Genomic DNA, 19,458 nt, shown 5'->3' on the forward strand with positions numbered 1-19,458 from the left:
GCAGCAACGTCGGTCCGAGGCTCTATATCAAGATAACAGCTAAATTACCAAACATTAAATTTGCTAATGCTTCTTATTTTTAAAAATCAATTAAATTATTGTTTATGGAAGCAATATAAATTTTCAATTACTGTAATATGTGTTTTTCTTTTTCTCTTTTTACTTTTTATTATTTGTTCATTAATTAAATACTTGTTTTAAAATTTTGTGCAATGTCCCCTAAGCACGAGTAAATACTCTTTCTGATGATGCTAGAGTGATTTTTATATATAAAAATAATAAACTTATTATCTTTACTGTAGCAATAAAATAAAGAAATACGAAAGTGATTAAATAATAATTATTTTTCTTTATTGCTGCGCTGTTATTTAATTTACAATTCAATGGCAAGACAACAGACAGGTACAGTAAATCCTTGTTAAAATGGACGAGATAGCGGACGGCCAAGAACTCGGATAAACTTTTTCTCACAATATTTGACTATCAAATGTAACATACATGGCTTACCAACTTCAGAGGCTGTGACAAAAAAAAAATAGACGATAGAGCGACACAGTTGTATTGACAATAACACGAAATATCAAAAAGCTCGGGAAGGACTTGCTTCACTTCACGCATCAAGGCCCAGCAGTTGGTTGAACGGCTGGCTAGATCGTCGGGTTCCCACGCTGGTAAACCGGGTTCGAATCTTGGTGGATCCAGCTGAAATTTGTAGCGGACGAAGACGATGCTTGGTGGTAGGTTTTAGCAGAGTATTCCTTTTCTCCTGCTGCATACCGCCATTCCTCCATCATCACGAAGTGCTATGTAATTTCGCCTTCCATGGTACACTGATTACAACGTATTCGGCGCAAATCCTATACCTTGGGCGCCTATCTTTAGATGCGAACGTATGTGTGAATGACTCAAGTGGGGAGATAGTGTCCTAATTGTACAAATTAAGTGTAAATTAACATTTTATATCTCAGTATCCTTCAGTACCAGTGAAGTGGAATTTTTCACACATAAAGCACATTCATTCTTCTTATTCTGCATTTTTAATACTTTGAAATAGTTTATTTCCAAAATTTTGGAACAAAATTGAACAATCATCATGCATTTTCTTGATTATTCCACAAATCTATGCATTTTAAAATTAATTTTACTTTGGAAAGTTTGTAAATTAACATAAACAACATACACTGAAACGAAAGAAAAATATTTTTCTTAAATTTTTAAAGATTTAATTAGTATTTTAACATTTCTTTATCCACATTATTCCTAAAAATATATTTAAAAAGTCTATAGCAAGAATTATAGTGTATGTTTTAAGGCGTACAAAACACACACACAAGCCTGCCAATATTTATTAAAATATCCCAAAAACATTCAATTTAAAGAGAAATTATACCGGTTTTTCCGAATATTTCCCAAAAATATATGTACTTATTTTTGGACTTTTAAAAAATTCTTATACAATGCATTATTATTATTATTATTATTATTATTATTATTATTATTATTATTATTATATTTCATTGCCCATATGATAAATCAGAAATTCTGATATGCAATATGTTAAGATGTCAAAAACATACAAGTATGCAAAATTTAAGATATAAGGGAGAACAAAATACAACATTTATAGTTTCCGAAAACGAGAGACAAGGAGAAATTTAAAGGGCAAATATTCTGTATTTCCTTGATATTTCCCATAAATCTATGAATTTGTAAGATTATTATTCTCTCTTTAGAAGATTTATAGTTAATACGTAAATACCGTAAATTAAAATATTTTACTTATCCTTAGATTGTTTTAATTCTTAAGCTTATACAATTAATTATTAATTTAACATTTCACTGCCCATATAATTTCTATAAAAATAATAAATGCTACAGAAAATATTCTAGCATATGATGTTGACACCAAAAACACGAGGACACAGAGTTTTAATAAAATATCTGAAAAACTTTTTGACGTAGGCTATCAGGGAAAAGAAATATAAAATTTAAATTTTTGGAAAATGAGAGAAAACTAAATTCAAGGAGCAATTATTCTACATTTCCCTGATATTTCCCACAGCTGCAAGAATTTTTAAAAGTATTCTTGCTTCAGAAGATTAACAGTTATTACATGAACATTATGAAGTAAATACTTTAGTCTCCTAGTGAAAAATACTTTCTTAAATTTTAATAGGGCCTGCAATGCATTATTATTTTAAGATTCAATGTTATAAATGCTATAGAAAAAATTCGAATGTGAACAAAGATTTATTAAACTGTATCTAAAACTTTTTAACTTACCAGGGAAAATAAATGCAATTTTTAAATTTTCTGGATACGAAAGACAAATAGTAAATTTAAAGGGAGGGTAAAGCGACATGCACGCATATAAAAAGAACATAAATAAATGCAATTTTTAAATTTTTTGGATACGAAAGACAAATAGTAAATTTAAAGGGAGGGTAAAGCGACATGCACGCATATAAAAAGAACATATGTCACACACTATTAGAAATACCTCTTTTACCGCAATAAAGAGAAATATGTAAACCCATTCTATGAAAAAATATAAATATATTTTCATTCTTCATTACACACTTTTAACACTTGTAGGCCCATATATGTGTGTATATAAGTAATTATATGTTAAATTTAATTTAACGGTGTTTATATTGAATATATTAGAGTCTATTGTACGTTATTTTACTTCAATGATAGTTTCGACCGGTGTGTACGCCATCTTCAGGTTGTTTGTGATGTCTGGCGGTTTCTTCCGGTTTCTTCTTGCTGGTGTCTCGGTTAGGGTGTGTACAGTAGTTAGAGGCTGGGATGAGTTATATCAGTTGAGTGTTGAGGTTGTGCTGTGCAAATGTTTTTGTCGGATTGATAGTGAGGTCTTGTACTTTCTTCTGGTTTTTTCTTGCTTGTGTCTCGGTCGGGGCGTGTAGGTAGAGGTTGGGGTGAATTTGTGATTGGTAGTGTAGTGTCAAAAAGGATAAGTGTTCTGTAATTCAATTGAGTGTTGTGTATGTATTTTTGACAGATTGCTGGTGAGATCCTATACTTCATTCTGGTTTCTTCCTGTTGGTATTTAGATGGGAATGCGTAGATGGTCAGATTGCTTGTGAGGTCTTGCACTTTCTTCTGGTTTCTTCTTGATGGTGTCTTCATGGGGGTGTTCACAACACATCCTCAACACTCAAATGAATATCAGAAAGCAAGGTCTTTTCGACTCAACACTACCAATCATAAACACACATCCGCTAAGACACCAGTAAGAAGAAACCAGAAGAAAGCGCTAGACCTCACTAGCAATCTGAAGCTGGCATATATTGTCTCCAAAACTAGTCATTCATTTATAGTGTTCTGCCCAAGGCAGGTCTTTCATTACAAACTCAGCATTCTCCAATATTTTCTATTTTCTGCCTTCCTCATAATTTCCATATATGATCCATATATCTTAATGTTTTTTATCATCCTATAGAACTTTTTCTTCCGTACACCATTCCTTCCACTGCATCCTTCAGCAGGCAGTTCCTTCTTAGCCAGTGGCATAGACAATTTCTTTTTTTCTTCCTGATCAGTTTCAGCATTATTCTTTCTCCACCTACTCTTTCTAGGAGAGCTTTATTTCTTATTGTCTGTCCATTTCATACCCTCATTCTTATCCATATTCACATTTAAAATGCTTCTAGCCATCTCTCTCCACTTTGCAGTAATGTCTATGTTCTGCCCATACAATATTATACTCTACACAAAGCACTTCATTAAAAAAACTGGTCACTTAAGGTAAAATACCATAACAGTTTCAATACAACACAGTAAAGTAAAAAAGTTGTTAATTAAACAAAATGTAACAGGTAAACTTAATGATAATTTTTTTATCATAAAAGTCTACCTCTACCCTTAAATTCAAGTATCCACCATTTAAAAAAACTTCATAGACCACAAATCTCGTAGCATGTATCATGAATCAAACTTCTACCCATCTTACGATGAAAGAGTAATGGAACAGAGAAAAATTCTCTCCGGCGCCGGGATTTGAACCCGGGTTTTCAGCTCTACGTGCTGATGCTTTATCCACTAAGCCACACCGGATACCCACCCCGGCGTCAGACAGAATCGTCTTAGTTTAAGTTCCAACTCTTGGGTTCCCTCTAGTGGCCACCCTCTGCACTACGTCATAGATGAACGTAGGACTGAAGTCCACACATTATGCTGAGGTGCTCTTGTTATGAGTGACTAGTTGGCCGGGATCCGACGGAATAAGCGCCGTCTTAAATCACGAAGTATGATGACGCAGAATATCTGCATGGAAATATCATATGTACTTCGGTACATTAAAATAATATATATTCTACCCATCTGTTGAGAAGTTGTCAATTGTTAGAGGTTCGATGTTCATAAATGAAAATGGTTTCCACTAAAATTGGTCAATTTATACAGAGCAAACACACCCACTACAATCTACAAGTCCGATACACTCTCCGCAACCACATCCGCCACAATCCACGCCATCACAACAACCACCACCTGGGTCGCAACAGTTCACATCTTGGCAGTTACAGCAGCCACAGTGCAAACAAGTATGCGAAATAAAATCGCACCAAATCGTAGGTTCTCCACTCTCTTCCTCCTGTCGTCCTTGTATGGTTCTGCAGACGCAGATGATGACAATGCATGTGAAGAGAACGGTCGAGCCCACCAGTACTCCCACCACTATCGGTTCTCCGTCAGACATTACAAACTATACACAAGTATTGTCAATTAACAGTCGTTAACGTACATAGAAAGTAACACAAATATTTCCTCGAGACTACAGGCATGTTCTTCCACGTTGTGGTACTGGCTTAAAACTCATCACAAGAACTTGATCATTTTGATTCTTGATATAACTTCAACAGAAAACCGTTGTATAATTACAGCCTCATAAAAAGCTGTATTTCTATTTCCATCTTACATCCGCGTTTATGCAGTCATGATCTTCATTTCTAAAACACAAAGAAATAAATTAGAAAGAGAACACGTAAGTCCATGATATATTACACGGGACAACAAATTTAAACTTTGTTTCTGTCCTTTAGATGAAATTGCGTAATTTTAACTAAATGAGAGGTGCTGAGTTCATTTCTGAAAACCAAAATTTCTAGCACATACCATTTTTATGGTACACGAACTTCATTTATTTACACAAATTTGTTACACTAGCACATAAAGCAATCTTTGTTTGGCCAAAATTTACAAATTAAAATGTATTTTTTAATCTTTTACGTTTGTAGACAACTTCTGCAATATCTCTGATGAGTGACCAGCAATATTCAGTCAGTATACTTGCATTACACCTTCCACTGAAGCGCTTTCGAAGGTAGATATTTCTTGATGAAACCTCTCTCCGTGTTCATCGCTTACAGCACCAAGGTTTTTTTGGAAAGAAATCCAGGTGGCTGAAGGGAAAGTGTACTTTCAGTGACATGTTGCATCCCATAAGGTGAAAGTAGTGCAACATTTAACTAACATTAAATAACTTTTTATTTTGGAGAAAAAGTACGTGCTGGACAAAAACTAACTGCATATTCGTTTTTACGACAACAATACACATCGAATATACATATTTTTTATAAAAAGGACAAATTTTATGTTGTACAGTGTTATTGATTGCTTGGTTGATTTTCAGTGTTTTAAGAGAAGAGGACGGTATCATTTAAAACTTTTTTCTAACTGATTCACATTTTTCATTTTTTGTATATAGAAATATCAATATTGGAACAATTTAAAATTCAGATTAATTGAAAAATGGACCTAATTCTTTTATAAAAAGTGCCAGGATATAGTATAGGGTCTGGCAAAAAGATCTGACGTTTTTTGAAATGAGACAACAAAGTTGTATTTTAATGTAAGTTGGTTTTTATTCTTTTCTCGAAAAGAAGCATTATTGCCATTTACTGATGAAAAGGACAAAATTAGGTTTTGAAAATTACACCCTCCAAATGACGTCCATTTTTTCTAATGCACTCCTGGAGCCTGACTCTGAAGTTCAGTACTACACTGCCTCGCATGTTTTTTAAGTTCGTTCTTTAACGACGCTGTATCAACTACGAGGTTATTTAGCGTCGACCTGCCATGTCTCTGGCATACAGGCGATCCTTGGCCTTCCTGTTGACTTAAATTTTGATGCTGAAAAAATCGTTATGAAATTGTTTATCCACAATACATTTGTGTTACGGCTGGGAACTTGCCCATTTCCAACCACACTAAAATGTCGGAACCTACTCTGCGTAAGAACTACTGAATCATTTGTTTTGCAAAACATCTCCACGGCAAACGCTCGACTCGATGCGTTCCTCGGATCTATTGCAACTGAAATGACATCAGTAATGGCATTTATTTCCTATCCTTCCACTGCTAATAATAATAATAATAATAATAATAATAATAATAATAATAATAATAATAATAATAATAATAATAATAATAATAATAACAACAATAATAATATTAATAATAATAATAATAATAATAATAATAATAATAATAATAATAATAATAATAAATTGAGGGAAAGAACACAGAGGACGGACACTGGAAAGTTTTCTTTTCTCAATCGTACTATCAGGGACTGGAATGCTTTACCTGCAGACTTACTAAAGGTTTTGCCAATAATCAAAAATGTATTTAAAAATAGGCTTAAGGACTTTACTAATAGATGCTAGTACATTATACACACTATTTAAAGCAGGTTTGCTCATTCTCTGACTCCCGATTACGTTCTGTAATCACAACCTTCCAATGTAGAGCGTGCTGTTCCTCGTTCGAAGCTCGACGGATGGCTACAGAAGGCAGTTCAAGCACTTAGTAAACGTACGAACAGTGCGGGACAATAACACAGTCAAAACCTTCTGTAAGCAAACGATCATTCCGTACAGTTTGGGAGGAAGACTATTTTTGTTGTGCGTTCGGTAAAAACGTAAAGTGTTTACTATGTTGTAAGGTACTGTCAGGAATACTACTGAGAAACATAACACATTATACGCTCTGCCACCCAGAACATGCCGAAGTGACAGGGAAGCTGTTTTCTGTAATATGTATTCACATACCAACGTTTTATTATTATTATTATTATTATTATTATTATTATTATTATTATTATTATTATTATTATTATTACTATTATTATTATCATCATTGTCATTGTAGTGATTTTATTCCAACAGAGATACATGTTATGATAAAATAATTTTTCATGGGTGCAACGTGCACTACAGCTTCAAGAACTGAAAGCACTTCATGAAAGGCCGAACATTGAAGAGAGTCGAACAATTCAGAGTTTATGTTTAGCAGCAAGTTATGTAGTATGTTGGGAATTAGCTAAGGCACTAAAACTGTTCACGGATGGTGAACTTGTAAAGAGATCTATGGTGCGTGAACAAAATATAGTTAATTGTATTTCTGTACTGGAACAGCTCGAATGTAAATTTAGAGAACATAGAATTAGTGATTTTAGACGTATGGAGAGTGATGTTAATCTTGTTGTTAATCCTTTCATAGTAAATTTGGTACAATCTGTGAGAGTGCAGTTCTAGGACGAGTTCATTGATTTACAAATTCAGAACTAAATGCGGAGAATATGACTTCACAAGCATAGAAGTATTAAAATATCAACAAAACGAAATATACCAAGATAAGCTTATTCGCTGCCACTATGTTAGCTATCTTTGCCTTAACATATTTTTGAGAATGAAGGTTGCTAAATCCAAAAATTCAAACATAGATCCCGATTAACAGATGATCATCTTTTGCGCATTGCAGTAAATTCGTTCGAAATAGGTTTCCGATTACTTGCAGAAAAGAATGCACATGTTGAATAGACTGCAATGTATGGTGGAATATGGAAATACCATTATATATGATATAATAGTATCATAACTATATAAAATATAATAAATAATGTAATAACTTAATATTATAGTGTATACTCTTTCCTTTTTCAAATTCAGTTTATTATCCTTATTTGTAAGAGAGTGAGAGCGATGGCACGGGCGGTGCTGCAATGTAGTTGCGGAGCCCAGTCCGTACACTGTGAGTGTTATGCAGAGCAGCATCATCCGTGTAATCGGCGCTTTTACAATTTTGAGCATACCTGATTTAAAGGGTGTAATTGATGTTTTGTTAATGAAGTGTTGTATCAGTGAAGAAATGCGTTGTGTCAGTGAAGTGTGAACTGTGTTGTGTAAGTGAATGTGTTTGTGTCAGTGACGTTTTATAGTTTATAGTGGTAGTGCAAAGTATTTGAACAGTGAAATGTTTTTGAAGTGTTAGTGAAATCAGCATAGTATCAGTGAAATGTGTCGCAGTTCCAGTACAGTGAGTGAGTTGTCAACGAAATGAGTGTAGTGCTGAAAGGTAGTTGTGCATGTATGAACATATTACAGTCTTGAGTTTATGAGGATACTAGGAACAATAGACTGTGCAGGTACTATTTCGCATTACAGACAAGCTAGCCGTCGAAAGCTTGGAAGCAAATCTCCAATTCATCTGGCTGAGAACCCGAGAAGAGGTATTCTACATCAAACGTCGGGAAAGCCTCAAGTCATACAATGAACGTTAGGTACGACCGCGAACATAATTTCATGACACACACTTATGTTATAACATTAATTTACATACAAAATCGACATTAACACGAACACGTGATTTTGTATTGTAGGCCTCCGCTTGACAGTTTTTACAGTGTTGCCGACACAAGGCTCAGGCTTTCTATATACTATATGGCTCTGGAACTACTCATCATTTAATAGCAGAGCAGTGTATATTAGAGTACCGCATTCTTTTGATCCGACAAATGCCGACGCTGCGGCCATATTTACTCCTGCGGAGAGACTGTACAACGCAAGATTTGCGTAGGAACAGAGGTTTCTAGTGTGATATTTCATTGTTATCTTGAAGAATGCCGTGTTGTTGTGCAGTTAATCAATGTGTAATCAATTGTCGATTTACAAAATTAGCATTAAGTCACAAACAAGAGGAGGAATATACTTCAATGATTAATTTTCTCAACGACATAATATTTTCACTGCGGGCTCTTTAGCACTGTCACCTTTACTTCTTAACTTTGCTCTAGAAAATTAAGGCATTAGGAAACTTCAGGATAACAGAGAGGGTTTGGAATTGAACGGGATACAGCCTTTTGTCTATGCGGATGGCATGAATAAGCTAGGAGAAAATCCACAAACTATTAGGGAAAACACGGGAATTTTACTTCAAGCAAGTAAAGCGAAAGGTTTGGAAGTAAATCCCGAAAAGACAAAGTATATGATTATGTCTCGTGACCAGAATATCAATACGAAATGTAAATATAAAAATTGGAAATTTATCCTTCGAAGAGGTAGAAAAATTCATATAATATCTTGGAGCATCAGTAACAAATTTATATGACACTCGGGAGGAAATGAAACGCAGAATAAATATGGGAAATGCTTGTTATTCGGTTGGGAAGATTTTGTCATCTACTCTGCTATAAAAATCTGAAAGTTAGAATTTATAAAACAGTTATATTATCTGTTATGTATGGTTGTGAAACTTGGACTCTCACTTTGAGAGAGGAACAGGATTAACCCTTTGCTGTGTATGTGAGGTCTTTTGAGACCCCATGACCCATTTGACAACACAAGTAACATTTTTAACGTGTCCAGCGGAGGGTTAAGAGTGTTTGAGAATAACGTAATATTTGGGACTAAGAGGGATGAAATCACAGGAGAATGGAGAAATTTACACAAAACAGAACTGCACGCATTGTATTCTTCACCTGACATAATTGGGAACATTAAATCCAGACGTTTGAGATGGGCAGGACTTCTAGCACGTATGGGCGAGGAAAAAAGACCTTAGGGAAGGCCGTAGATGGGAGGATAATATTGAAATGGATTTGAGGGAGGTGGGATATGATGATAGAAACTGGATTAATCTTGCACAGGCTAAGGACAGATAGGGGGCTTAAGTGAGGGCGGCAATGAACCTTCGGGTTCCTTAAAAGCCATAGGGAAGTAATGACAACATATTTATAATTGAAAACGTCAAGGTGGGCAAAATAAAACAAAATAAGTTGGTAACCTCTTAGGGGACATTATCTTACTCAAAGTCTCCAATCAAATCCAGTTTTGATTTGATTGGAGTGGAACGGATCTTATGGTCCATACCGTAATGCAGATGATGATGATGAAGTTATATATTATTTATGAAATCTATTTTTATCTATAATAACTCATAACACGGATGATTCTATACATTTTATTAGAACGTTAGTGACTCTCAAGTCGTACAAGGCAATTTCACTTGTATACGCTTGTAAATTCGTGTTTGATATAATTCTAAATGCAGAAAAATATGGAACGTTGATAGAAAATGAGTTGAAATTAAAGGATTTGAAGTCTTTATTCATTAACACTTCAACTCATACGTTCCCAATATGTTATAATATTTTTGAAAACATCTTATCACTGTATTTTAGGACTAGAATATATTTATTTTAAGAAAATTGTTTGTTATAGAAAATGCACTACAACAATCTGCTAAATGTAGCAGTCGAAGTGTTGGTATGAGAACTGCAGTAGAAAATTGCTGATGTTATCCCTATTGAAATGGACATAACATACATAATAAAATGTTATCTCTAATGAGTCATTTCAGTATGACAATAATTTGAATAATTTCGAGGGAAAAATTGTTCCGGGGCCGGGTATCGAACCCGGGACCTTTGGTTAAACGTACCAACACTCTCCCACTGCGCTACCCGGGAACTCTACCCGACACCGATCCAATTTTTCCCTCTATATCCACAGACCTCAAAGTGGGCTGACAACCGTCAAGCAACCAACATTTGAGTGCACACTAACTCTGTGTGACTTTAAATTGTGGTTTTTTGTTACGTACAGTGACGTGTATTATGCAAATTAAGCTTTCAGGAATAACTCCCTGTAAAGTTAATTTGAATAATTTCTAGGGAAAAATTGTTCCGGGGCCGGATTATTTATTAATTAACTTTACAGGGAGTTATTCCTGAAAGCTTAATTTGCATATGACATTAATGTTTATTAATCCTTGTCTCTCGTATTCAATAAACTACAACAACATGTGTGATATCGCCTTTAATGACCTTCCTTCTAGCATTACTGCTTACGCTTCTGTGCCTAGTGAGGAGTAAATATGGCCGCCGCTGCCGAGAATGCGGTACTCTCTAATATACACTGCTCTGTTTAATGGAACTGTGAGGCGAACCTAGCGCCAGAAATTGTAATGACGCTCCGAGTCCCAATTTTGATCTTGCTATGCGCGTGATCACATAAGCAACGATTTTATATTCCCGTAGAAATGTTTGCCGATTACCGTTGATTGCACTAGACCAAGTTCGATACAAATCGTGATTAAAGTCGCTATGTGAAGCCATATAATTGCACTGACAACCACACTAACTTTAACTACAGTTTGTGCAATGACGCCATGTGCTTCGTCCAATCGTTCGTAAATTTAGCTACCTACCACTTTGTTATTTCTTGTCCAGTTTCTTTGTAGATTCAATTACTAAATTGTTCCCACTATTTTGTAATACTTACAGTTTTGTAGACTACTATTTCTAACACTATTACCATGTAAAGTTCTAATACCGTACCGTACGATGTTTCTCATGTCGTTGTACAAGTCTCGAAGCTGTTCCAAATTGTAGTTGCATAAAAATGTATTTATATGCTATCCTTATCATCCGGTCGAAAGGAGGATCAATGGGAACGAATGCACACCGCCCCTCCCTGGTATCTCTTGTAAAAAAGTTTAAAACTACTAAATAAAGTGGACTGTATTTTGTTATTCAGATCATTAGTAATGGCTGACATCTTAATATATTTCTGCCAACCTTTGTAGTACAAATGTTACCAACTATCAATGCTACCAACTATGTACATTAAATATTATTTTAAAAACCCTATGCAGCCAAGCTTTAATAATGGCGTCAAAGCACATAAAAAGACCATAAATGTGCATTAAATTTTATGTAAGAGCTAAATGACAGCTGCGAGCGCTATGGGATGAAGTTACATGCAAATAAGACGGAGACAATGATGAAAGAGTAATGGAACGGAGAAAAATTCTCTCCGGCGCCGGGATTTGAACCCGGGTTTTCAGCTCTACGTGCTGATGCTTTACCCACTAAGCCACACCGGATACCACCCCGGCGTCGGTGTGGCTTAGTGGATAAAGCATCAGCAGGTAGAGCTGAAAACCCGGGTTCAAATCCCGGCGCCGGAGAGAATTTTTCTCCGTTCCATTACTCTTTCAACTTATGATGACGCAGAATATCTGCATGGAAATATCATATGTACTTCGGTACATTAAAATAATATATACGGAGACAATGGTCATAGGGAAAAAAAAACAAAGAAGGTAAACTTGCGAATTCTAAATGAGGCAACAGAGCAAGTGGACAGCTTTTAATACTTGTGGTGTACTATAAGCAGTAACATGAGCTGCTGCCAGGAAGTCAAAAGGAGGATATCAACGGCCAAGGAAGCTTTTAATAGAAAAAGGAGCATCTTTTGCAGACCTTTAGAAAAAGAACTAAGGAAGAGACTAGTGAAGTGCTTTGTATGGAGTGGCATTGTATGAGGCAGAAACATCGACATTACGATGAAGTTAAGAGAGGTTTTCCATCATATTTAACTATTCTTTCCCCTTGAACACCCTATGCATCAGAGCTTTAAAAGTAGTGTGGCAGCAACTGACATGACCATAAATGCGCATTAAATTTTATGTAATAGATGCATATATATTTCACATATCAAAGTATATTTTAAAGGAAAAAAAACACAGCTTTTCCATCATATTATAACAATCTTCTCTCCTTAAAATATTTCAGCTAAAATGTTTCTTCAGGTCCGCTAGCATGACAGAACAGTTCTTGAAGAGAGAGTTATGTTACTATCCGGCTACAAGAAGAAAAATGTAAGAAGAAACGCGGGCTAATCATGGCGTCATTAGAAGAAGATAATAATGGCTGTTATTTTTTAGTATGCTGTATCGTCTACAGGTTATTTAGTGTGAATGGAATTGGTAATAGCGATAAGGTATGTGGCGAGATGAGGCAGAGTATTCAGCGTGTGATTACACGACTTTCGCCTTACAGTCTGGGAAACCTAGGAAAAAATACGACCAGTTCTTCGGCCCAAGCGGAAATCAATAAGATGCAATTAAATTAAAAAAAAATGCAACAATTAGGCCCCAGATTTTAGGATCAATGCCTATTCTTTCCTCAGGGAATAAGATAATACCGATAATGTATTTTTACGTTTAATGTAAAAACAATGCTACTGTAACAGTTATACAGGGACATCATTTTATTTTTACTTCAATTTTTATTGTACCTGAGTTTTTTAATGTATTTCACTCCCACCTCTTCTACTAAGGAAGTTCCAACTCCACACAGAACCAAAACCGCAGAGAGTAAGCAGTACTGAGTTACTGAGTATAGTACGTTCCAGAAATATATTCTCGTTTTCCAGTGACGAAAGAGCTTTCAATATTGAATCATATTTTCGCACAGGTACTGTCCATTTGCCTACGTCGCATCCCGATTTCCCCCACCTGCTTCTGCTCGCCCCTCTGTAATAGCTGGGCTGTCTTAGCTCTTTTCTGAAAACATTAATTTCTCTTAGGAATTGGAAGTTTACGTAATATTATACAGCTGTTTAATTTAACTTAAATAAAAGGGCTTCGTTAAGTAATTAACTGTCACGTGATTTCCTCACTTTCTACAATCCTGCGGCATAACCACTTGGACAGTAGATAGCATGTCTGAGTAATTTTATATTTTCGGGTCGGGCAGAAGTGAAGATTGAATTTACAGTACGTAGAGTAGGTACAGAATTATTTCAACATGAGTTACTAGTACGAAGGACGAAACTGGTAATTGGAATTAGATGCAATAGTCCATAGTGCGATAATATGCAGAAAAAAACTGAAGCCTGTATCGAAATGAACGGCCACCATTTTCAAAATTGTGTTTAAATATTCATATTATGATTATTTTTCAATTTAACTTCTTTCTCTATATTGTACGCTAAAGTGCTGTAGACAGTATAATATACACTGCATAATGAATACGTTCGCATGGATAACTCACTTCGTGAGTAAAAACACTTATTCTTAATACAGTACTGTACTTTGATTAAAGAAAAACCTAATGAAAATTATCAAACTCAAAATCGCGATATTTCCTAGTTTACGTAAATGGATGAACTACTTTTATTCCTTCCTATACCTAGTAGAGTGATTTGTGTTTTACGCCAGTATCATCGAACTCCAGTCTTGGAGGGGGGAGCAAGCGGTGTTTCCGGTTCTCTAAAAGTATAGACAGGTTAATATTAAAAATGTTAGTAAAAATAAAATGATGTCCCTGTACTATGTCTAAAATGCCTATTTACTCATGTTACTACTATGAATTTCAGGAACCTAAAATCATCAGTTTTATTAACATTACACAAATTTCAAATTAAGTACGTACAATTTAGAAAACCGAGTTTGGTAAAACATGTAAAAAAAGTGAAAAGAACTGTAGAGGAATACAGAATTAATCCCTGTCAATGGAATATAGAACATGAAAGCTGTGATCATATTCAAAAAAAAAAGGAAGTGTCAAAAAAAATTCTGAAGAGAGACAGAAAATATGAGAAAGAAGGAAATTTAGACACAATGGAACAGAAATGTATTGTAGTAAATAAAAATAAAAATAAATGAATTTATACTACAAATTATTAAATCTATTCAGAGAAACAAACCTAATCTAATTTCAATGCAGTGGTAATCTGAAGCCAACCTTAATTCTGTGGTATTTAGTCAAAACATGATAATTCTAAAAAACCTGTTTTGAGATACAAGCATTTTTATTTTCCTATGCAAATCATAATTCCAGTTTACATACAAATGTGAATGAAATAACATAAGATTAGAAGGAGATATCACGGCTATACCAAACGAAAGAGAATTGTTTTTATATAGGGCTGCGCTTTCAGCTAAAAAAAAGGTCATTTTTGGAGTTATCACGTTCTGACCAAATACCACAGAATCGTTCGTTTCACACTTTCTAAGTAATTACGTGTTAACAATTAAATATATACAATTTTAACTGATGTATTTAATTTTCAGGGGTAAACAGTGTGTCTCAAAAATTTCTGAAGCTATAATTAGAAAAATTGGCGTATAGATAAATAGATTAACAGATAAATAAATACGCAAACATATAAATAAATTAATAAAAATGAATAAATGACAAATAGCTAAACAAATATGATAAATAGAATAAACAGATTAATAAACCTGATAAATAGAATAAATAAAATAAATAAATCAAGCAAATATACAGATATATTAATAATAAATAGACAAATAAAATAAAATTCCTAATAAGAATAAAGAGATAAATAAAATAAAATAAATTAAGTAAATAAACAATTAAAGAACTAAATAAATAAATAATTACACGAATAAATAAATAGATGAAAATAAAATAAATAAATAAGTGAATGAAATAAATTAATAAGTAAGACATACGAAATTATATACGCAAGTGAAATTTTAACTAATTTTACAAATGTCAATATAAATAAATAAATAGGCAAACTTATAAATAAATGAATAAAAATAAATAAGTGAATAACACATAGATAAATAAACATGGTAAATAGAATAAATAGATAAATAAACTTGACTAATATAATAAATAAAATAAAATAAATAAGGTAGATAAAATAAATGTATAGTTATATTAATAATAAATAAACAAAATAGAATTCATAATTAGAATAAAGAGATAAATAAAATAAAATAAATTAAGTAAATAAAATAAATAAAGTATACAAACAGATAAATTAATAAAATGCAAATAAATAAAATAAATAATAAATAGATAAATAACATTGATGAATAAAATAAGTAAATAAACAATTAAAGAACTAAATAAATAAATAATTACACAAATAAATAAATAGATGAAAATAAGATGAATAAATAAATAAATAAATAAATAAATAAATAAATAAAGTAGACATACGAAATCATATACGCAAGTGAAATTTTAACTAATTTTAGAAATGTCAATAAAATAGGCTGATGAGAGAAATGAGTAATAAGTGACTAAATAAATAATGACAACTAGGTAATAAAGTTATCATAGCGTGAATATATAGTCAAACCTCACTAAAATTCGTTATTTTGCCTTATCCTTGACGAGGTTATTTTATACAAGTGTACATACAATATACTTACCTGCAGATTATGTCTGACCACTACAAACTAACACATGCTTAAAATATCGTTCACTTCCGACATTTTGAATATTCAGATCACGTATATACGACGATGAAGAATGCTGTCCGTCCGCCTACACTTAACACTGTCACGTGTTGCAGTTAAACCTCTGTTACACGTATGTTGCAAGTATGATCGGTTGATCTCCACTCGTAACTGGCAACGCAGCCAAATGTCCGATGTGTCTGTGTGTGTACAAAAGACTGATGTAAGCCAGCAGTTGATGGCAACGTGTTACGTAATCGACTTCCTCAACGCCCGGCTTTTGTGCGGGCCGCCAAGGTTTTCAAGGACACCAGGAATTCCCGAATAACAGAGCATGTGTATAATGTGGGTCAAACCGTGAATCGTGACTGTAATGAAGATCGAGAAAGAGATAATGTTAGTAAAAGAAGCGGAGTGCATGTTTGTGTTTCTCAACAAATCTCAACTTTATACTAGCAATACTTATGATTAGTCATGGGACAATACCGTTATTTTGTCAATACTAGATACCCACTACCGATGCCAAAATTTTGACACCGACTTTAACACTCTTACTACGTCATACTACTTTTGACCAATAAAACGGTACGAAAGGACGTATTTCAACCAATCATGGCTGCTTATCGCACAATTTTATCGCGTCCCTAGCATTTGTTTAATTTTATCGCGTCCCTAGCATTTGTTTCTTTGTTTGCCAACATTTGAAACTGCGCTGGTCTGGCCGTCAAAAAAATCTATATATAAAATTACAAACCACTCCAGTCGATGCACAGCAGTTTCAAATGACTCGCATTGGCATTCAAGAACAAGAATTAATAAAAATTACTGATCATACCTATGCATCTTCTGAAATCCGATTTACAAATAAATGAAGAGCACCATTCGGAAATTCTGAATAAGTTGAATACACCATGTAGGCCTAAATCAACGAGTTCCACTTCTATTATGCACACGTCCAATATAACATCAATTGAACCACCAACCACATTCAAATTTGAAAATTGTACATTCAATAATTATTCCTTTTAAAATGATTCATGTTTATTTTTTATGTCATCATCGTTAATTAAAACTTTTCTAAAACTTGTGTACAGTATATTAGTTAGGTTATGTTATAGCTTCTGCTATATGATATTATGGATAGTCACGTATCAGAGATTGTTTAATATTAAGATTTATTGAAAATCATCTGTCAAGTGACGTTGATTACTGGGATTCGGATAATTGAAGCGGAATGCAACTATTTTAATAATAAAAATGAAACTGAATCAACAAAGCCTTCTTGACTAGTAACATTGCCATCGTGTATAGATGGAGAACTTCTCGACGAGAAGGCATTGCTCACTACTGCCACCATCTAGCATGCATCTAGCGTAATATTTGTAATGTTGAGATGGTACAATAATACATTTGAAGACAGTTGTATTTTCTTAAGTCAATTAATATTTTATTGTATTGGAGTACTTCGTTACTTCTAATCTTTATATACTTTCTTCTAATCGTGTAATAGTCAATTAAATCCCACTCGAGTTTTGATTTTCTCTAGATAAATCAAAACGTCTAGTGAGATTACTGTTGATAAATCGGTACTCACTTGTTAAAAACTTTTCTGTAAATTTTCCAGATGATAGGCTATACAATGTACTGGACGCTGTTGAATGGTTAGGCACAAGCGTACAATACACTACAGCAGAGCTTTCCAAACTGGTGTCGCCTGAAGGTTTATGGGGTGTCGCGAACTGTCTGGTATATTTCATTATTTTGAGCAATTAACTCATGATAACTGAAATGAAGTAAGAAAATCGCTGGTCACCCCTTGCTTACCTAGCTGCCTTGTAGATACGTATCTTTGACAGTTACACAGATTTGCGAATAGTTGTAGTCTGCAAAGCAATATAAGAATTTTTTAACTGCAACAGACAAAACATCTGCCTTACGTGAAAAGTTAGCAATTTGGTCTCGGAAAGTGAAAGAGGGCAGCTACGAAATGTTCCCAAATACATCTCACTGTGATTCGAAGAACGAAATAAAAGATTCAATTTACAACTATCTGACATTACTCACAGATAAGCTCAAAAGTTACTTCTCAGATCTGAACACAAACGCTTATGACTGGATAAGAAATCCATTTTTGTCATCTGAAGTTAGTGGACTTTCCTTAGCAGAAGAAGAATTGGCGTAGGAACTTGAAGTTAAAACACTAAAGAGATGATTTGAACAGATTTTTGGTTTCACTTGACGACTTTCCGCAACTTGCTAAACGGGCTCTTGTGGTTTTGTTGCAGTTTTCAACTACATATTATTGCGAAGCAGGATTTTCTGTGATGACCAATATCAAAACAGTGAAACGTGGCAGTTTAAAAATGCTGGATTAAGAAATGCGAGTGAATTTATCCCATATTCGTCCCAACATAACATATATTTGTAAGATTCGCCAAGCACATGTGAGCCACTGAAAAACTAAGACCAAGGATGAAAATAAGTGTGATTCTTTTCCTCATCTTAGAACTCTGTGTAATAGTAATATACGTTACAAGAGCGGTATGTTGACGTTTTCATGTTCGAGGAAAAGATTGAAAATGCGAAACGTAGTTGAGCTTTTTTAACTTCCGAGAACATGAAAACAAACATACCGCTCGTGTATCGTACATTATTTTGTGCGAAGATCGTTTATTACATAGCTGAAAGACGAATATGCAATTAGTTGCAATGAAATCTCCATGTTGGTTTCTGTTTAATGACGGCAACTTCGGAAAAAAAAAAATATCTTTCTTCAACATTGTTGCTATAAAATGTTTTCTGTGTTTACTATACTCCAGCAGGCCGTGATATAAGTCTGTCTTTTTTTCCCCCAGTCTATAAATGCGAACTTAAAACAAACGGTAAGGTTATGTAATGATTTATTTTTCATTTTAATATTTAACAATATTATTTATATAACATATTGCAGTAATAACATCGGCATCTGGAATCTTGTTGATTTTTTCACGGCTTCCTTAATGTTACTTGTATCACGAATGCAATAAGTTTCGTGGAGTAGTAGACTTTACTTAATTTTTGCAAATATTTAAAAACAATAATTAACATTGCAATTTAGGTGAAATTGCAGTGGTAAATTTCCAATGTATAATTATTACTATGTTA

At 33.9% G+C, this 19,458-nt stretch overlaps 1 long non-coding RNA gene across 1 annotated transcript; it reads right to left on the reverse strand.

Annotated features, from left to right (window-relative positions):
* Positions 1–329: 329 nt before the first annotated feature.
* Positions 330–16,952, reverse strand: LOC138701750 (uncharacterized). The gene is made up of 2 exons (XR_011332680.1): positions 16,288–16,952; positions 330–4,973 (listed from the first exon to the last, which is right to left on the reverse strand). It is a non-coding gene; the product is annotated as an uncharacterized lncRNA (long non-coding RNA).
* Between the last annotated feature and the right edge of the window lie 2,506 nt (positions 16,953–19,458).

This window comes from Periplaneta americana, chromosome 6, assembly GCF_040183065.1.
Source record: "Periplaneta americana isolate PAMFEO1 chromosome 6, P.americana_PAMFEO1_priV1, whole genome shotgun sequence".
In the NCBI taxonomy this organism is placed as follows: Eukaryota; Metazoa; Arthropoda; class Insecta; order Blattodea; family Blattidae; genus Periplaneta; species Periplaneta americana.